General features: G+C 41.2%; 1 long non-coding RNA gene across 1 annotated transcript; it reads right to left on the minus strand.

Annotated features, from left to right (window-relative positions):
• Positions 1–933: 933 nt before the first annotated feature.
• LOC123068653 (uncharacterized) lies at positions 934–4,943 on the minus strand. The gene is made up of 2 exons (XR_006431930.1): positions 4,143–4,943; positions 934–4,065 (listed from the first exon to the last, which is right to left on the minus strand). It is a non-coding gene; the product is annotated as an uncharacterized lncRNA (long non-coding RNA).
• Positions 4,944–7,186: the final 2,243 nt, after the last annotated feature.

A 7,186-nucleotide genomic window follows, 5' to 3' on the forward strand; every position in this document is an offset into this window, starting at 1 on the left:
GTTAAGTGAGACGGTAACGAGGCCTACACAATGGCAACTTGCATAAATGGCGCGCACGGGGTTATAGCCAATTCCTTCGCAATCATTATATAGCACAACTAAAATTCAGAAAAATCTAGTGATAGCCATAAAATATCAAGTTATGCCACATACTGAATTTTCCATATCTATATGGCCGAACATTGACTGGCACTCCACCTGGCACCAACCAAATTTAGTGGCCATTATTTGTCGTAGGCTTGGTTCTTGTCCCGCGAGCATCAATTCCCAAGCAAACATGTACATTGTACACTTGAGGTTCTTGTGGCACGAAAAGTCGAATACTTCTTCCATTCCATAATATTTGAAGTTGTATATTTAGAATAAGTCCTTTTAAAAGTTTAACTTGGTCTATGGAGAAATATATGAGCATCTAAAATACCATGACGTTCTCATTAAATTTATTATAAAATATATTTTGTACTATACATGTTTTATCTTGTTGATAACAACACAACATTAAAATTGATTGCACAGTCGGTCATCTTCTAGAGAGACTGATAAGCCTTTCATGTAGTCATACATATTACTAGAAGGAAAGGCGCGCTTTGCTGCGCCGCTTGTTTTGTAGCGTAGTCACCTTAATTTTTTTGAATGTGTGTTGTTATTGGGTTCTCATATACTCGCTTTAGTGTCAGAAACGCTCTTATATTATGAGACGGAGGAAGTACCATATAATTTATTGATTTGATTTCCACACCGTTGTGTTTCATAAGGCTACATAAGAACCAGTCATATGGGATCGAGGAATTTCTTTTGGTACAACTGTATATAGCACATTATTCATACCGGATGCGCCCGCATTTCTCTGCCAGAACTTAGAAGAGCAACTGTATATAGTAAAGCTAATCAATAGGACCTCTGGCACCTTAGTCATGAAATGAATCATCACAATTAGCAAGAGAAATTTGTATAGCATGTTGATGCCAAAATGACGAATAACATGTAGCATAGTCCAGCATACATGACAGATTTTCATCGACCTTACAATCAACACTATTGTAAGCATGACTTCCCTTCATGAGTTAGAGATTGTTAAACATGGTAAGGCCACTAAACTATCTCAATCAATTTTAAAAACAACACATGTAGCATAAGAAGTTCACAATGCACTTTTAAATCACGTGTATGCATATAAATTGTGTTTTTCACGACTGCATTTGGTGCCACGGAGCTCCATTCAGCTTGTTCTCGGAGTGAATCTGAAAAACATAATGGATTCTGTTATACGTACCTATTGCTGACCTGCAAATTTGCTCAGGGGGCTAAAAATAGTAACCTCAAATTATGTAGACCAAGCTAAGCATATAAACTTAATTTACTGAAGCAACACACAGGGTAATAGCAGAAGTAAAGTCTTATTGTGACATTCATACCATTGTGCATGTATAAGTTACTCATATTAATAGTTGTTCTTTGATATGCAAAGTCATTTGCCTGCATGGTTTACCTTTCATTTTCCCTACCTTATTTCTGAAACTTTTGGATCTTCTTTATCAGAAGTTCAGAACCTTGTCTGCATAGTTATAAACATCTTATTTCTGAAACTTGTGGCTCTACTTTTTTAGGACCTTGTTTGGTAAGTTATAAAATTTATATGAAAATATCAATAATTTGAACCGGACCTCCACAATATGCAGAGAGAAAAATAATGACAAACAAAGAATGAGACATGAATGCTATTATGAACACATGGTACATATGCAGATGTTGATAATCTCTTTTTCAGAAACACCACTCAGAACTGGAGCTTTAAATATGACCGTAGAAACATGAGCCTTCAGTGCTTCTGAACTTTCTTTTAAACTCAACCTCTAAGCTTTTTAGTTTACTGTGATTATCATTTTGTCAGATATACACACATTGATTTCTTGAATAATCAACCTAACTGACTGGCCAACTGCCATCCAACATCACCATGCCAATTTAAGGTGTGGCTCCGCCTTTTTTATCAACGGGAATACAAAAGGGATGAAACATAAAAGGCCGTATGGCCACAATCAAGTATACCAGCGCGCTTCTGACAGTGCCAGACATGACCAGCCGCACCGCTCTCCATCTAGCCTAGAGCTCAACCAAATACAACGACATGACCACACAACAGCAAGACCAACTAAAAGAAAATCAGCGGGACCATAGGACGAACTCTGCCTAGGTGACACAAAGACAGTGACAATAGCAAAGCGAAAGACCAAATCTGACAGCCGCACACCTAAACACGAATGGCACCACCGGCATTGGCCTCAAACCGCCCGGCAAACCTAGAAGTACCAAGATTTATTCAGCCATAAAAAATGCTTCTGTACTAAGCAATGGAAAGATGCCAATTTCCAAACCTCATGAGATCTGAACAAATTATCTAGATGAGAAAATCGCAAGAACAAAAATATGGAAATAACACAGGAATGCTGACAAATGAAAAATAAGGATCCTTGCCTTAATGCATCACAACTTCAAATCATCGGCACTCTACTCGGCAAGTAAATTCTGAATCCACATATTTTAGCCATAAGACCTACATTTACAATTGACGGACTCTGCAGGCAAAGCAGTTACTAACTTTTCTGGAATATATAGTAAATTTGGATGTGCTCTTACATAGCTGAAATAAAATAGTAGATGCTAATTCTTCCAGCAAGGGAGACATCAGATAAATACTAAATTACCATCATCTAGCGTACACCGGCCAAAATATAAGGAAAATGATGTTCAGTTTCAGAGTAAAAATGGGATCAGTTGAAGGAATATCCTAGTTTTACATGTGAGTATTGCCAAATTAAATTTGTACATCAAAGAATATCACAGAGCATGGGAGCAATAGTAAACTGAAATTGTCAAATAAGTCATCAAATTAGAACTCAGTATCCAAATCCAATGAGCCCACTCGTGGCATCAGAGATGACATATAGAGGTTGCCAGCCAAATCAATGGAACATGAAGCAATTAAAAATCCTATAACATGAGCATCACGGGATATATAATTGTGTTATAAGTGACAGAAGCATCCCTACAATAAATAATTATAATTGCTAAGGCTCTATGTCCCTTCTTCTCATGTGCCTACATCTCCATTTCTTAGCACATCTTTTAGACAAATTAAGAACCGAGATAGATAGAAATCAACGCAAATCCCTTTGTTGTGCCAGTGTACAACATATGTGATCAGCGATTGTTAATTTTGCCTTCCCCTATGCCCTTCTGTATTCAGAAGACAAACTGCCAACAGTTTCTTGGAAATTTAAAACGACTTCTTTTGTTGTTATATACTTAAAATACCAATTCGGAATGATTCTATCAAATCTACAACAGTAAATTGAATTTACAATAGTGTGCCTAAATAAGAAGTTGATTTGGTCCCAAGAAGATGCTAGACATACATGTATTTATTGATTGATCCATGTCAAAGAGAGCTTACACAAGTCAGAGGTTCGCGGATATTTGACAGGCTTCTTAATTAGAGAGAAGCTGTCCGGCCGGTCGTGGAGATTGTAGGTAAAGGTCCTATATGTAAGCAGCCATTGGACAACAATGTACCAGATTAGTAAACACCTCAACCAAACATATAACAAAAATCAAACGATGGTACATCCTATAAAACGAAACACCCACGAAAGTGATGAACACCACACTGAGACACTAACCCACACCAAATAAACCATCGACAAAAATTTGGCTTTGTTTTATTCAATCAAATGGAGCCGGGGCAAGAGCCCTTTTCTTCTAAAAAAACAAACCCATCGACAGCACCACATCCAGGCAGCCACAAAGCACTTAATCCAAACCCCAATGGATCGCACCAACATCAACACATGATGACAGACAGGAAGCATCCACCACTACAGCCCCTACCCTGTAATCCATGGGGAGAAAGAAAAATCTGGGAGGACACCCTCCGCAGCCAAAACAAGCCTGTCAAATATTGACCGGCACCGGCATGGAAACAACACCACAAAGGCAGAAATAAACCATCTTCATTCCTTTGCACAATATGTTGCACTTATCATCAATATTGTAGTGAAACTGTACCTGAAATTAATAGTAAGACAACGGAAAATTATATTCACTCTTTACCACAGTAAGGAAGATAACTTTGCCATACCGACCTCTAGTTCATACGCGGCAAAAGCATTGTGGATACCAATCCACCGCGCCGCTCGCATTCCCGTTGTAATATTCTCCTTAAATTACTAATCACCCACCGCAAGTGGTGCCCTCTCTTCTAGCCAACTTCTTACATAAACTGGCCACAGTAACCCACCAAGGGATTCAGCTGCTGAACCAATTCATAGGCTAAAAATGGATGACTACTTTGCACTAAAGTGAGCTGCCAATAAGAAGTCAGTTTGTAATGTGATATCATTTCGTTCAAACCTGTTCTCCTTAATAAACTAAAAATAAGGGAGGAGCTAAATTACCAATACTATATGGAAAAGTTGAGAAGTGTATCAAAAATCAACCTCCGTAATCGACGGATGACCCCACCACCCGCGCTCCGCCGCCGTCGTGCAAGGCTCGAGCTCGCCCAGCCGGACCAGCGCACCACCGTTAGCCGCACTCGACCTGTGCTCCTTCGCCGCTGTGCCCACCTCGACCTCGCCCGCGCCAGAACCGGCACCGCCGCCCCTCCCCGAGCTCCACTGCTAGTCGGTGCATATGCCCAGATTGGGAAGAGGAGGCGGAGGCTGCAGAGGGAAGTCGAGCATCGCACTGGGGCTCATAGCGGTGCAACTTTGTCAGGACGGAGCAGCAGGTCATTGGGGCGGCGGCGGGAAGGGGTATATGCTGCCGGGAGGCGGAGCAGCGGCAGCCAGGAATCCTATCGCGCAGGACGCTCGAGATGAGGAAGACGGAGAAGAGGGATCGGGAGAGATACGGGACATCCTATCGGCCCAATGTACGTGACACGTTTCACCTCAATGGGAGTACTCCCTCAATGGGCTGCACGGAGACACGCGTAAACTAAATTTGGGCCGACGCGGTAACTCTATTTCTCTCTCTGAATGACAGGTTGGTCCCATCTCATGTCGTTCGCCGCATCCATCTCACGTGCTCCCTACACCTCGTTGCCGTCTCGCCCCCGGTTGTGCCGTTTCCAGCCAAAAACATTGTTCCAAGAAAAAATTGACATGGTTCCTGCAAAACATTGATGTGGTTCCAGCAAAAATGACATGGTTTTCCAGCATACATTGATATGGTTTCCAGAAAAAAAATTACATGGTTCCAATTTTTTTTATATGGTTCCAGCATAAACATTGACATGGTTCTGCAAAAATAGAAAATGGCAATGACATTGTTCAAAATGGCAATGACATTGTTCTGCAGTACCGCAAACCCCAACCCCCACACCCGGCCACAATCATAGCATCACCTCGCCTTGTCCATCATAACATCAATTTATAAAAAAAACTTATATTTATGAACGGATGGAGTACGTCAAAATATTGATTGGGAAAGTACAGGGAGTTGACCACTCTTCGTAATAGTAACAAGGAATGTTGTGTTGGCCTGTTGGGTGTGAGGTGTTATTAGAACTTAACCACCAAGACTTCGGCATTGTCCGCATATACGGCTTCCTTTGCACCTATAGTAAGTTCTACGACTTTTCTTTTGTTAATGTTAGTTAGTCCAAATAAAATTAGTTCTAAGAATAACTGCAGCAGACCCATCATAATGCCTGGATCGCCATAATAACGGCTTATACGGTGATCGCGGCCGGAAAGGGCAATATAGCCGAGTTGACGTTCCGACCTCATACGGATGGAACGTCATGGACTAGATCGTCTTTTAAGGTATTTATTTATTTTTCTTGAAAACACAACAGACTGATGGGACCCATACGATCAAAAAAATCTCCTCTATGTTGGTGATGTCATAACGCCAAGTTCACCATAATAACGGCCTATAAGGTGATCCTGACCAAAAGGGCAGTATTGCAAAGTCTGTCATACTATCCTCACATGGATGGAATGGCATGGATAAGATTTCTTTTTGTAAAGTGTCACTTTGTTTTTCTTTAGTACACACCTGACTGATGGGACCTCGAGGGTCAAACGAGACCCATGAAAAAATGGGGGGCTCGCATAGAGTAGGAAATAGGTCAAGTGAGACGGTAATGAGGCCTACACATTGACAACTTGCATAGATGGCGCGCACGGGGTTATAGCCAATTCCTTCGCAATCATTATATGGTACAACTAAAAGTCAGGAAAATCTAGTGATAGCCATAAAATATCAAGTTATGCCACATACTGAATTTTCCATATATATATGGCCGAACATTGACTGGCACTGCACCTGGCACCAACCGAATTTAGTGGCCATTATTTGTCGTAGGCTTGGTTCTTGTCCCACGAGCATCAATTCCCAAGCAAACATGTACATTGTACACTTGAGGTTCTTGTGGCACAAAAAGTTGAATACTTCTTCCATTCCGTAATATTTGAAGTTGTATATTTAGAATAAGTCCTTTTAAAAGTTTAACTTGGTCTATAGAGAAATATATGAGCATCTAAAATACCACGTCGGTCTCACTAAATTGATATATTCTGTACTATACATATTTTATCATGTTGATAACAACACAACATGAAAATTGATTGTACACTCAGTCATCTTCTAGAGAGACTAATAAGCCTTTCATGTAGTCATACAGATTACGCCTGCGCTAGGTTTCGGCCGGTCGCTCGCGCGCCATTAGACCCTCCCCCTCAGCTGTAACAGTTGGATCCTTATCCCCCATGTCATGTTCTTCATCTCCTCCGTTTCACTCCTCTTTCTCATCCTTGTCCGTGCGTAGGTCCACGCACCCACCATGTGTGCTCTCATGCCTCGCCGTCGCTGCCGCTTTCCCCTCGGTGGCATGCCCGCCCACCTCGTGTCGTTCGCCGCATCCATCTCACGTGCTCCCTACACCTCGTTGCCGTCTCGCCCCTGGTTGTGCCGTTTCCAGCCAAAAACATTGTTCCAAGAAAAAATTGACATGGTTCCCGCAAAACATTGATGTGGTTCCAGCAAAAATGACATGGTTTTCCAGCATACATTGATATGGTTTCCAGAAAAAAAATTTACATGGTTCCAATTTTTTTTATATGGTTCCAGCATAAACATTGACATGGTTCTGCAAAAATAGAAAATAGCAATGACATCG

Source organism: Triticum aestivum, chromosome 3B, assembly GCF_018294505.1.
Source record: "Triticum aestivum cultivar Chinese Spring chromosome 3B, IWGSC CS RefSeq v2.1, whole genome shotgun sequence".
Lineage (NCBI taxonomy): Eukaryota > Viridiplantae > Streptophyta > Magnoliopsida > Poales > Poaceae > Triticum > Triticum aestivum.